The following is a 14245-nucleotide window of genomic DNA, read 5'->3' on the forward strand; positions in this document are numbered from 1 at the left end:
CAAAAATAAATAAAACATTAAAAACAAAATTAAAAAAAAGTGATTCTTAGTTGTTAGATAGGAAACCCCAACAATGGATATTCTTAAGTATGGTTATTAGGTCAGTAAGTGGTAGCACAAAAACATTCCCATATTGGTTATATTTGACCTTCTGCAGTAAGGTCACTTACACCAATATTTGTTCAGGACTTGTTTTCCTTAAACTTGTGTGTTAGACGAGCTTAACCTTTTTTGGATTTGACACATTCTTCTCTGATCTCATAACTCCTTGTATATTTCTCTGTTGGACCATTTATTAAATAGCATGTTATGTTTTTACATATCTGAATGCTCAACCGGCCTGTGAGCCCCTCTTTGGCTAAAAGGCCATATTTTATTTATTTTAATCCCTGGCTCTTAGTGAATGGCTGCCAAATAAATTAATGAGAACATGAGTCGGCGGATGAGAACCCAAGTTCAGTGTGGTTAAAGGAGCCTAAAAAACATTGTTACTTTGTTCCCCATTCCAGCTTCATGTGAAGAACCTATCATTTAAAAACGAAATTACATTTTATAATTGTGGTGAGGAGAAAGATAATCCTATTATTTGTACAAATTTCCCCAGAAACTTATTCATCATTTTTGAAAGGATTACATTGAGATTGTAATAAAACAAGTTAAATTGAAATTGAGTAGTGCGAGGGGAGCAGATAAATTCAACCCACAGTGAAGGAGGGCGTAGAAGTTATCTGTGACAGGAAAGTATTGTTGTACACGATACTAAATGAAACTGTGTATAAATTGTATCTCCTTTATCACTTGAAGGTTTTTAAAAACATTTTTCACTAATTGGTATTCCAAAGTGATTTGGAGGTTATCATCGGGAGTGATGTGTTCTCTGTTATTACGACAAAGAGCTATCAGGGAGGGCATCTTCCAGAGATACATTTCCTCATCAGAAACTTCCTTACCAGACAAAACACTTGGACGGGAGCTAGAGAAACCCAGACTCTTCCTATATCCTGCCTCCCCGATCTGTCGCTCCACTTGGATTTCTGCAAGGTAACAGAAACGGAACTTCTAAAACCGAACTTCTGATCTTTTAGCTCAAACCTGCTCTGCTTGACTGTCTGAACCACGGTTAATCGATCCTATGTGATGGTTCCCCGGGTTAGAGACTCTGGAGTCTTTCCTGGACCCCAGTGTTCTCTCAGTCCCCACCACCAGTCTTGTGTTCATAATGCGCGAATCATAAGCATTTATTAGTCATTTGTATTTTCTTATTTAATTGCCATGATTGTTCCATCTTTTGTCCATGTTAGCATGAAGATATTTTCTTTTTAAATGATATGTAAGAGCTTTTGAGGTGTTTAATATAATTTGTTGCAAATATTTTTCCTAGCCTGTCCTTGACATTGCACCGTGATTTTGTTTATGTTGTTTTGGAATACAGTTGACCCTTGAAGAACACAAGTTTGAACTGTGTGGGTCCACTTACACGTGGGGTTTTTTTCAATAAATATTATACAGTACTAGAAATGTATTTCCTCTGCCTTCTGATTTTCTTAGTAACGTTTTCTTTCCTCTGACTTTATTATGAGAATATAGTCCATAATACCTATAACATATAAAATACATGTTAATGGACTATTTGTGTTATGGGGAAGGCTTCTGGTCAACAACAGGCAGGCTATCAGTAGCTAAGCTTCTGGGAAGTCAGAGGTTGAAGGTGGATTTTGGGCCGTGCTGGGGTTTAGCGCCCGTGCCCACTGTGTTGTTCAAGCCTGTATATTAAAGCCTTACATTTGGTTTTTTTTGTGTTTTTTTTTAATTGTTTTTTTTTTTTAACGTTTATTTATTTTTGAGACAGAGAGAGACAGAGCATGAACAGGGGGAGGGGCAGAGAGAGAGGGAGGCACAGAATCCGAAGCAGGCTCCAGGCTCTGAGCCATCAGCCCAGAGCCCGATGCGGGGCTCGAACTCGTGGACTGCGAGATCGTGACCTGAGCTGAAGTCGGACACTTAACCGACTGAGCCACCCAGGCGCCCCAAGCCTTACATTCGTAAATATTCCAATATGTCATTTTATAATGGCTTTTTCCTTGACAATAATTGCAAAGACCTTATATCAGCATGTAGATTCTTTTCCAAATTAGGCTGTCGGGTGGTGATTTAGATGCTTTGGTTTTAAATTGTCAGCATATCCTCCTAGGATTTTTTTTTAATTTATTTTTTTAATGTTTTTATTTATTTTTGAAGAAGAGAGAGAGACAGAGCATGAGCGGGGGAGGAACAGAGAGAGAGGGAGACACAATATCCGAAGCAGGCTCCGAGCTGTCAGCACAGAGCCCGACGCGGGGCTCGAACCCACGAACCGCGAGATCACGACCTGATTCGAAGTCTGATGCTCAACCGACTGAGCCACCCAGGCGCCCCCCCCAGGATTATTTTTAAATGCCACTCTTATACTCCAGATCGATTTCTGTTTCACTAACCTCTTCTGTTTCTAGAACCACACCCTCTTAAGTAGTGCAGCTGTAACATACTTTAATATCCGAGAAAGCAAGGCTTGCCACGGTGTGCCTCTTTTTCAGGACTTTTGTGGTGCTTCTCATCAGTTTATTGTTTCAGATGAATCACTGTTTTGAAGTCCTTAAAAAAAAAAATGTGACTGTAATTAGAACTCCATCGTACCTATAAATTATTTGAGGAAGGGAGACATCTTTGCGCTGTTTAGTCTTGTTACCCAAAAGCATTTCTGAGATTTTGAGATCGTTCGCTAACACTTGGGGACAGGAAGGTGCTCGTAGAACACGAGACAACGTCAGAGCCACTAATCAGTCTGAAGACGAATTCAGGAATGTTAAAACGTCAGGGAGAAACATAGAAGAATGAGAGAAATATGCTAAATCTGCCCTGTTTGCTCACACTGTGTATTTTAGTAAAATGCAGTTGCTAAAAGTTAGAGCCTGTCCTTGTTTTTGAAGTGTGCATTCCTAAGTTTTCTGAGCTCTTAAATGTTTAGTTTCTTTAAAATCATTTCATCTGTCAGCCATTTTCTTTTTCTGCATGTCTGCGCTCAGGAAGCTTCCTCCCCCCGCCCCCAACAAATATACGGTCATATCTTCCCTTAGCTCTTCTTTTGTGGAATTGGGAGTAAAAAGCCAGTGCTCTCCAGAATTTACTTTTCTTTTTCCCCAGCAAGATTGTTTTCAAACTCACGCATTCTGCTGCTTCTCGGTACCGTTTGCCACTTTCTCTGTTGGGACCTCTGACACCCCCACCGTCGTGATTCTCCCGTGTGTTCACCCTTGAAGTCAGAGAGGCATGTTCGGCCGTGGCCTCGGCCCTCGTGCAGACTCTGACACAGACCCGCTTCTCCCGCCTAACTCTGATGTTACTTACGCACTGTGCCTCTGCCCTGGAGTGATTTGTCTCCTGGTCCCACTGCCTCTGGTTCTGTAGAAGTCTGTAATTTTTGCCTTTCTGGAGGCAACTGGCTCACGTATCCCACTCGTGTTCAACTGTTTTGTCTTCAGCTGAGCGTCTGTTATGCGCGCCAGTCACTAGGCAATGGGGTTCACAGCGGTGATCCTTCCTCTCGGTGGGCCTAATGCCCCGTGGGGAGTAGGTGGCAGACAGAAATTACTTAATTGTAGGCTTTGTTTGAAGATTATAAGACGCTCTAGTGAGGGCTGTAAACGAGAAGTACCTGGTACTATTTGAGTTTGTAAAAGGGACAGAAAGGATGCCAGAGCTGCGCTCCTACAGGTGAGGTGAGTTTACTGGGCAAACGGGAGGAAGAGCCTTCTAGGTGAATGAATAGCAGGTGCCCAGGCCTCCGCAGGCCCTCCCAAGGGTACCAACCAGGTGGCATCCCCGAATTCCTGCTTTTGTAAATTATTATTTTTTTTTTACTAGTGCTGGGACTGTCCCACCTGCTGTTCACAATAAAGGCAGATGTGTGCAGCAAAAGTTATAATAATGATAATTAAATTTAAAAAAGGTGACACGGAGGGGGAGAGGGTGGGACACATCACACGACAATGGTGAGTGAAAATCACGCCCTCCGGAATATAGCGTCCCCAGGCTTGTCCAGGCTGAGTCTCTCCAGCTGGATGGCTCTGTCGCTTTAAAGCTTAGATCCTAAGAATACAGAAGTTGCGATGAACCTAGATCTCTGTAACACGCCATCTTCCCTTCCCATTCAGGCATTGGTTATGTTTCCTTTTCCACTGCCCGTCTTCCATACCAGTAATGTCTTGTCTTGACAGTTTCATCTCTCTGTCTTTCTGCAATCTGCCAAATGTGTCACACTCGCTCTGCCCGTGACCGGCTGAATTTCCTTCGTGGTGGATTTTGCCCTCTCAGTGCCGATTTCAATTCTGCAATTACAGTTTTAACATGGTTTGTTCGTATCTTCCAGCTCTCTTTTTATTTTGTGTCTGCCTCAGCCAACTTGTATCTCACCTCACCTTTGATTTCGTGCCTTATGATACGAATTCTAGTGTGAATAGGAAGTAAACGTCCATTAAAAAAAAAATTTATCTATTTACTCCCGGTACTTTCTAAGAACCCTGACAAAGGAAAAAAAAAAAAAAATCACTTGCAAAACTTAAGCCAGAAGCAAGGTTAATGGTTAGGGATGCATATCTTAATACCCTGCATCATCGCTGTAGTGGTTACAGCTTAGCCACTGAAGCTTTAAGCAGCCCAGTAATCAACATGAAAGTGAAAATAATCACGAGTTCCAGCAGTCTCTGCGTCCTGATAGAGACGCTAAGTGGCACGATGGTTAAGAACACAGGTACGAGTGGTGGCTGTTAATAGGTGTGTGACATGGGGCAGATTAGTTAACCTTTCTGTGTTTTGAGTTCTTCATCTCTAAAAGGGAGACAGAAATGGTAGTATCTTCCTGTATCGTGTGCTGTCATTGGAGACAGGTAAAGAGAACATTATTTCTACTCTTACAACCCAGTGGGGTGTGAGCTATATACACAGGTAACTGCAATTGAGCATAGGAAATAAATCAAACAAAGCGATACAGACTATCCTAAAAGAAAGGTGATCTCTGACTTGTATGGTGGATCGAATTGGGCAAGGCTTCCAGAGGAGAGGGTGGTTCCAGTCAGAAGAAATAGCCTGAGCCAAAACAGGGGAGCTGGAAGGCACACACGCAGCGATGCATGTGTATGGTATGGAAGGACCTAGAATGTCAGATTGCAGAAAGGAAGTCATTGGCCATAAGACTGGAGCCATGTTGCTGAGGGTCAAAATTGCCTGGTTAAGAGTTCAGATTTAATTCAGTAGAGGGGCCACCTGTCTGGCTCAGTCGGTTAAGCATCTGACTCCGGCTCAGCTCATGATCTCACGGTTCTTGGGATCAAGCCCCGAGTCTGCAGACTCTGTGCTGACAGCTCAGATTTGTCTCATGATTTGTTCTCTGTCTCTCAAAACTAAATAAGGGTTAAAATTTTTTTTTTTAATTCGGTAGGAAAGAGCGAGCCGTTTACACAGCAAAAGCCTGGAGCCACGTTGACCAGTTAGAGTGTGATCACCACAGCCTCCGCAAGTGTAGGCAACATGAACTCAGAAAAGATGGTGATAATAAGAGGAACTGAATTTGAGGGGGAAAGAAGGGGAGGGGCCCTTCCTGCTTAAAAAAGTCAATTTACTTTGAGCTCTGACTCCATTATCATGCAAATGCACCTGTTAGCTTGGGCGCCAGCCTCCGTTTTGTGACCCCTTCCCTCTTGGAACAGATCAGGCTGCAAAACCCTTCGAAGTACTCTAACAGTCATCATCAACCCACGGAAGTGGAGAGAGGTCACTGTGGACCAGTTAGACCGAAATACACATTTGCGATCTGTGATCTTTACAAATCCATGCCAGCCTACCTTTTTCAGAGTGTGTCATAGCTTCTTTGGCTGAATTTTTTTTTTAAGTAGTGAAAATCAAGAGAAGTTTAATACAGTTGCAAATAAGACTGGTGAGAGAAAGTATTTTTTGTGGACTTGTGAATAAGTGATTAGCGGTGCTTTTTCACGAAATTGGAAAAAAAAATTTTTTCCTTTTAGAAATGCCCAACTTTCTACTTAAGTTTTTTAGTTCTTGCTCATTCCAGTAATTAATTAATTAATTTCCTAACTTTTGCTGCGTGGAAATTTCAAAAGTGTTAAAATTTTATTATAATGCAAGTGAAATACGGGATACCTGGGTGGCTCAGTCGATTGAGCATCTGACTCTTAGTTTCGGCTCAAACCATCTCATGGTTTGTGGGTTCAAGACCCAGGTCGGGGCCCACTGTCGGTGCAGAGCCTACTTGGGATTGTGTCTCTCTCTCTCTCACTCTCACTGCTCCTCCCCTGCTCATTCTGTCTGTCTCTGTCTCTCTCTCAAATAAATAAATACTTTAAAAAAAAACAAGTGAAACAAATTTGGCTAATGACTAATTATCATTTCTTATAAATTCTTACTCTTATTTGAAGTCCTGGTATGATACTTGTGGGACTAAGAACCTTTAGTTGCTGGGGCGCCTGGGTGGCGCAGTCGGTTAGGCGTCCGACTTCAGCCAGGTCACGATCTCGCGGTCCGTGAGTTCGAGCCCCGCGTCAGGCTCTGGGCTGATAGCTCGGAGCCTGGAGCCTGTTTCCGATTCTGTGTCTCCCTCTCTCTCTGCCCCTCCCCCGTTCATGCTCTGTCTCTCTCTGTCCCAAAAATAAATAAAAAACGTTGAAAAAAAATTAAAAAAAAAAAAAGAACCTTTAGTTGCTGAGCCAATGGCAGTGGGCCATATCAGTGGAGAATAAACCTAACCTGTTGCTGGGTCGCCTGGGTGGCTCAGTCGGTTAAGCATCTGACAGTGGCTCAGGTCGTGATCTCCCGGCTCGTGGGTTTGAGCCCCACATCAGGCTCTGTGCTGACAGCTCAGAGCCTGGAGCCTGCTTGAAATTCTGTGTCTCCCTTTCCCTCTGCCACCCCCCCCCCACCACTTGCACACGCTCTCTCGCTCTCTCTCTCTCTCTCAAAAATCAAACATTTAAAAATTTAAAAAAAAAACAAAACAAAACCTAACCTGTTGCTGTCCTTCCTTTTGGGTGATTTTTCTCTCTGTAGACATTTTCTATTGACAGTTGTCCGATCCGATGAAGGGAGGATGGGGTGAGTTGGTCAGAGGTCTGCCTCTCACAAGAGGAAGCTTGTTTGTGTCTTTGTGTCTGTCCTTGAACTTTGTGCAGCCTGATCTCACCTGAGTGGCAATCTCACTGTTAACTCAGGGTTGTAAATACAGAAGGAGGGCTGCTCCTTTTCCAGTCCACGCGTGACTCTCCTCAGTCACTTATGTTCCCAATAACCCCCTTCCACCTTCTCTCTGATCTGTTCCCAGACTGATTTCTGTCGGGTGGGTTCCTGCCTCTGCTAGAACAGTATTCACACTGTTAGGCCTGGGGCGCCTGGGTGGCTCAGTTGGTTAAGCATCTGACTTCGACTCAGGTCATGATCTCACAGCTCGTGAGTTGGAGCCCCACAATGGGACTCGGTGCTGACAGTGCAGAGCCTGGAGCCTGCTTCAGATTCTGTGTCTCCTTCTCTGTCTGCCCCTCCCACATGCTCGCCTGCGCTCACAGCTCAGGCGTGCTCTTGCTCTTTCTCTCTCTCTCTCTCTCTCTCTCTCTGTCTCTAAAAAGCAAACAAACAAAACACTGTTATGCCTTGGGCAAGAAGTCATTACAATTCTGCATCTGCACACCGGCCAGGTGTTCCCTCCACTCCCAGTTTCTCGCATCTTCTGGCTCCTCGTCAAGGGGGTTATAGACTTTGAACTTCCCATTGGGCTCTGTTTGCAGCAGGTAGGCCCTCCAGGTTTGTGCCTTGGGGGACTCGCTGCTTCCTGTGTGAGTCTGCACGTGAGCCTGATCCCAGTGTCGATCATGGTGATGGTAACAGAGAGCATCACTTTAGGTCACCAGGCGCTTTACAGACACCATCTGATTTGATCTTCAGAGCAACCCCGTGGGGGAGGTGTTGTTTCCACCACCTGACAGCCCAGCGGAGAAGATGGATGCCCAGAGACGTTCAGTGCTTTGCCTGAGGTTATTTGGCCGAATGGCAGAGTTAGAAGTCAGGGCAATTTTTTCTGGCTCTTGGCGCTCTCTCTGTCTTGACTCGGACTTACCCACCTGCCGTCTAACCGTGTGGGACCGAACGCCCTCGGCAAGTGCATCTATCCGGATTCTTACCTGCCTTCCGCCATCAGCCGATTTGTGGCTCCCGCCTGCTCCTGTGGGGTTTTCTGCCTCATGCTTTAGGGCTTGCCCTGCCTCCCTCTGTTCTGGCCCCTCACTCTTGTCCGAGATTGTTCTGGGTGCAGGGCTGACTGGCGTCTTGGTTGGTGGCAGTGACTGTGTCGTCGAGACTCTCTGAGGAAGAAGAATGCCCTTGGCCAAATGACAGAAGGCCCGCTCATCGGCATGTGGCGCTGTGACCTCTCAGACTTGTCACAAGATACACCACACTGTTTCTTCGTCGTCACAAAAGCCACGGCACTGGATGTTGCTACTGGCCTGATCCAGTGGCCAGAACACCGTTGTTTCAGGAAACCACGTTAAATTAACCTCTTGCCTGATCGTGCATCTGTCGGACACCGGTGACATTTTGCCTGTGCCCAAAGAAACCAAGCTGACGTTCCCAATGCTTGTCTTGGGGGAGTGGCCGCCACGTGGAGTCCTCCTGGTTCGAGAAGGACTTCAGAGCAGACGCCAGGCCCATGCAGCAGTAGCCGCAAACGACCCCAGGATGTGGGGGAGTGAGAGGAGTAGGAGAAGGAGGAGGAGGAGGAGGAGGAGGAGGAGGAGGAGGAGGAGGAGTGAGGAGGACACTGTCAGACCCTCTGTTTCTAGGGCGCTTTGCAGTTTGCAGAGCTGTTTCCTGCAGCAGGTCTCTGATCTTCCCCACAATTCTTGGAGGCAGGTGGGGTCACCAGCCGAGGACATTGGGAAACCGAGGCCCCGAGTGCGAATGCCTAGTCTTGTCTACTTGTGAGCTGGGGAAGTGATGGCTGCAGAATTTTTCTTTCAGTTGAGGATTCCCAGTCTGCCCTAATGAATCTGGATCTCCGAATCTTAAATCTCTTCTCAGCAGCATTAACTCAATAATGCTCTTAAAGATTATATGAATAGAATGGACTCACGTGGGTAGTGTGATTGATGCATGAGCTGTGAAAATGAAAACTTTTGTTAAGAATGCAATATTTTTTCCCCCACTGTGGATAAAAGTAGCCTCGAGCGTGATGGAGACACATGAAACTAATTTGTCTGATTAAAAAGAAAAAAATTCTACAAATCATAAAATTAGGAAGGCAGCTTACAATGGAAGGCATAAATAGAGAATGGAAATGTTATTTCTGTGGTCTATTTGGTATTACATCTTCGTGTAAATAACGGACCCCAAAGAAACTATTAATAAGTCCCCCCCCCACCCCCCACCCCCACCCCCACCGCGGGGGGAGGCCACAGTGAGGCAGGGCTTTCTGTCTGTCGAGAAGGAAGCATTCACATGCTCGCAGGGGTGTGGAAGGCAGCCACTATGAGAACAACAGGTGCGTGCAATTTATGTTCAAGAGTCGTTTAAATATCTTTAATCAGTCCGTTTTAAGTCAAACCATATGATGTTCAGACGCAGACACGTTTGCTCTCGATATCAAGTACTTTTTCCCTTCTCTCCAGTGCTCCGTATTAGCAGTACCCAGCTGTGAAACTAAGCTTGCCTTTTGTTACTTAAGAGCAGATAAAATGTTTACAGCAGTTCCAGTTGATTGCATGGTGGTTAGTTTCACATTTCTCGCTCGCCCCTGCCGCTGTGACAGTGGGTCTCTGAAGAATAAATCAGGTACCTGACTCTCGTTTTCTGCCCAGTCCGGCTATAAGTAGGTCAGCTGTTGCATCAAATGGTGCAGGGTGACCAGCCTGTTAGACTCCCGCGGCTCCTTTCTGGCGATAGAAGGAATCGCTTCATCTCTGACTTGGCACAGAGTTTGTGGATGGTGAACAGCCACTTTGGAGGGATTTGTATTTAGAGTTCGTTAGACTCCATTGCCATTTCACCCAGGGTAGAGAAGCGAGGGGGAGAGTTGCCGCGAATTAGCACTGTATCCTAAGACTATTCCGCAAGAAGCTCCCGAGAAGCTCCGTTTGGGGTTCTTCCTGATTTCCATCAACACAGAATCAAGAGGTCACGATAACATTTCCATAGGACCCTTCACAGTTGGTTCTTCTTGTCCTTATTAGAGTTTTGGTGTGCCAGTGCCAGTCCTGCTGCCCTTTGCTGGTGCGTGTATGTGTGTGTGTGTGTGTGTGTGTGTGTGTGTGTGTGTGTGTGTGTGTTTTCTCACAGTCCGTGTGCATGTGTAATGTGTTAATGGGCCTCTTGACAATTGAGATGGTGTATTCATTTTCAAAACGCCCGCTTGTTAGGTGACTGCGTATGGGAATTGCATAAAGGGGGCAAAAATGACCTGTCACGTCTTGGCCCTCAGACGGTCCGGTGCGGGGAGCCCTCCTCCACTGCTTCTGCTTCCCCAATGCACCTCGGTTTCTTGATCTGTCAGAACGTGGAGTCTTCGTTCCCCCTCCTCAGAGCGGGGGTTAAGGGTTAGGTGTTTTCCCGCAACGTGCCAGAGTGGAGCCCATGTTGGGTACGATTTGTTTCATGTTGCATCACCGTCCATCCTTTTATTACAAGTTCGCCTGGAGACAGGCCCCCAGTTTTCGAAATGTTCCTTTTTGTGTAAAATTGTTTAGATCTCCTTCTCTTTGCCCCTTTCCTATCAGTTTTCACTTTGGTCTGAGATAGAAAAGGGTCCGTAAGAGTGGGTGACAAATTGATTGATGAGATGCTGGTTGGTCCCCCCCCCCCGCCCCGCCCCGCAACGTGAACGATGAAATGTGAACTTCATCTTTAAATGTGTTTACACAGGTTGTCACCGATGAACGCACATCGGTAAAACAACTGCAGGGATGTGTTTTATCCTGTCACCTCCAGTTGGAACATTTCAGGGAGGCTGTGGTTTTCAGCGTGCCCCCTCTTGCCACACCACCGTCGTCTTATTAATAAAAACGTAACAGAGGCCTGCAGCCGTCTAGAACGGAAGCGTAGGTGCGATGTTGATTTCTGGAGTGTTCCGTTTGCCAGGGTAGCCGCTTGCAGTACCAAGGGACTTCATCGCCGCGGAGGGGGGAGAAAACTGGGGCTACCGAAAAATAAATTTTGACTTTAATACTGAAAACCACCTTGTAAAATTTAAAACCTATTCAGAGGCCAAGTATTCAGAGCCAGACGACGAAATGCAGCTCTTCTGAGAGGCAAATGAATCCAAGAAGCGATTAACCGAGGGAGCTGCCCGCGAGTGAAGAACTAAGCGGGACTCTTACAAGTATTAGTAGGTGAGGCATGTGCGCGTTCGCCTGTACCGTCCGTCCTCGGAGGAGGCCGCACGGCTAATGTTCTGGGCAGGAGAAGGCATCCAGTCCACTTTCCGTCTGTAAAATACATGTCAGCCCTTAAGTAGGGTAGACAGCAGCACTAATCATATTAAGCACAGTGTCTGAACTCACAGGGAATGCGTAATTAATGTATTGTTTTAGAGGACCTGATCTATTAGTCAAGGGCAAGAGCTTCGTGCATAGGCTGTTCTGTGGGTGAGGAGGGGGGCTTCTCCATCGTGCCGCTTGCCCGACCACGGCGAGCTGTGCTCGCTAAATCTGTTTTGTTACACCTCTAATACGAGCCAAAGCCATCAGACAACCTCCATTAAAGTGTTTGCCACAGAGAACTCTCTCCGGGATAGTAAATGCTAATTCGGCGTCAATTAGAAAATGCTTCTAACAAAACACCGCGATTAATAAGGGGTCCTTGTGTTGATTCATTGCTGGGATTTTTTTTTTTTCCTCCTTCCTTATAAAGATACATCTTTCATTACTTGCTATTTATTATTTTAAATATGTTTAGCTTGAAGGCACTTTACCATTTCATCTTTATTTTAAAATGTACCCAAATGTTTACTTCTCCGTCAATATCCATTTAAACGTAAGCCATTTGGGTCTCACTAATTTAAATTCCTTTAGTCAAAGCATTGAATAAAAGGTTCAGTATAAACTCTTGAATTCCTGCATTCAAACACCCTTTCGAAAGTTTCTGATTTCTATAATCCTCTTAGTTTTAAAGAGGTAGAATGCACATTTAAAAAATAAGTTCAGCTTGAAGAGACATCCTGTTGCCACAGCTAATTAGCAACTGAAAACTAACTTTTCTCTGCAACTTTCAGACTTCGTGTAGATGTGTTGAAATTTTACTATGGTATTCTGTGCTTTTCAAATACACACATTTTTTAAGCCACGTCATTGAGCTGTGTGTGTTTAATGGTGACAGTGGTCACGCTCTATTTTTAAGATTTTGATGAAAATCATTTTTGTTAAGCTCACGGATATGAGGGTGTTTGTGGGGGGAGATGTCAGCTGGGGGCAAGTGCTGGAGAGAACTTGATAACGTGCCTTTGGGAATCTGGCATTTTGTTTAATTCTCTCAAGTTCTTGCAGTATTAAAATCTACATAGATAGATGGATAGATTTTTGCTCTGTGTACTGTTTTCTTAGTGCTTAAAAATCACGAGGAAAATTTAAGTGTTAATCAGTGTGAGCATTACTGAAATAGGCCACATTATCCTGATTTGGTCTCTGATTTGTTTTTAACTTTAGAGAAAAATAGGTTGTTAATAACTCCAATTCATGTTTCCTTAAATAATAGAATCATAGATCTGGTGCAAAGGACTGAAAGTCCCAGGCTTCATATTTAAATCTTTGAAATATAATCTTGAAAGAAAATAGCTTAATTTGACCAAGACTGCGGTAAAACTTTTGAATTAGCTTTGGCTCTTTTACAGAGAGTTCGTTTTAACTAGCAATGTGTAAATTTTAGTTATTTGCTTTCTTCACTGACCCGACTTCTCTACTGTAGATGCAGGTTTTGTTTTTTTTTTTTCAATTTAATTTGTTTTTTTGAATAGATCATTTTTTGAAGAGTATCTTTCCTGTATCCACTTTCCTGCTGCTCCCACTGAATGAAGTTAGGGCATTGAGACTTCTTCATGGGGTTGGCGACAGCTCGAGCATACTTGTCTTTCACTATTTATTAATCGTACCTCAGTTTTCTCATGTATCCCATAGTCTGGCAAAGAAGAACCGGCCAGATATATTCTGACGTAAAGTCTTAAAGTCTAGAGGTGAAAATAAGAAGTGGTCTGTGTGAATTTTCTCTTAACCTATAGGAAGTGTTAAGATCACTTCCAAAACTTTAAATGCAATAAATGCATTCTACTTGTTCGATTTGTGTGGGTCAAAACTGAGAAATAATATTGAGCTAATGTGTCCTGTTAAATAACAATTTCATGGATGTGCGTGAATGTGCCGTACTGAGCATTTGTGCACGTTACCCTGTGTTAAAATTAAGATGTTAATGTTGTCACTCTGTCATTCTGTATTTAAAAATAATTTTTTTTGGGGGGGCATACTTAGATGTTCTTCTCCTAATGACACGCTACTAAGGAGTTAATATTTTGCCCTCAAATCCCAAAACACTCTGGTAACATGGCCACATCAAAGTTAGCACCACCTTCAGAAGCGTTTTTAATTTTTTCAGAAGTTGCATTTTTAATAGTAATCTGAATCTTTAACCCTGTGTGTGTGTGTGTGTGTGTGTGTGTGCATGCACGCAGGCGTGTGGTTTTTAAATTATAGCATGGAACCTTGAAGGCCTAGCCAGTACCCCAAATTTGTTACAGATGCTGTATATAAATCTGATTTATCTTTTTTTTTTTTTTTTTACAGTGTAGACATTTTATGTTTAATTTTACTCTTTTTTGGTACCTCTAATAGTTTCGTGAGCAAATTTCACTGAATTGAATTCTTAACAAAAGGGAAAGATTTGAAAACAGGCTATCTTAGGCTCACAAGTAGAATTTAAAACACAAAAGGACTATGGGATTATGTCATTTTGTCTACATTTTAATGCCACAGTTTTGAGCATTTGCATTCTCAGCTGTAATTTGTGTTTTTAGTTTGCCGTATACTTAGGAGACAAAAACGTTAGCTCTGAACACTGGAGGGAAATAGTGCTTATCTGACAAAAGCTAGCCCTGTAGTCATTAATAAAAAATACTAAATATCAGCTAATGTATTTTTTTAATGGTTATAATGCCCATTTCTTGCTATTC

The 14245-nt window shown here is 43.9% G+C and overlaps 1 protein-coding gene and 1 non-coding gene across 3 annotated transcripts in view; one reads left to right on the forward strand and one right to left on the reverse strand.

Annotated features, from left to right (window-relative positions):
- The window catches only part of LOC131496841 (protoheme IX farnesyltransferase, mitochondrial), a 138161-nt gene that overhangs the window by 52770 nt on the left and 71146 nt on the right, over positions 1-14245 (forward strand). The window lies entirely within an intron of this gene.
- Positions 2326-2410, reverse strand: TRNAR-UCG (transfer RNA arginine (anticodon UCG)). The gene has a single exon. It is a non-coding gene; the product is annotated as a tRNA-Arg (tRNA).

Source organism: Neofelis nebulosa, chromosome 16 (genome assembly GCF_028018385.1).
Source record: "Neofelis nebulosa isolate mNeoNeb1 chromosome 16, mNeoNeb1.pri, whole genome shotgun sequence".
Taxonomy (NCBI): domain Eukaryota; kingdom Metazoa; phylum Chordata; class Mammalia; order Carnivora; family Felidae; genus Neofelis; species Neofelis nebulosa.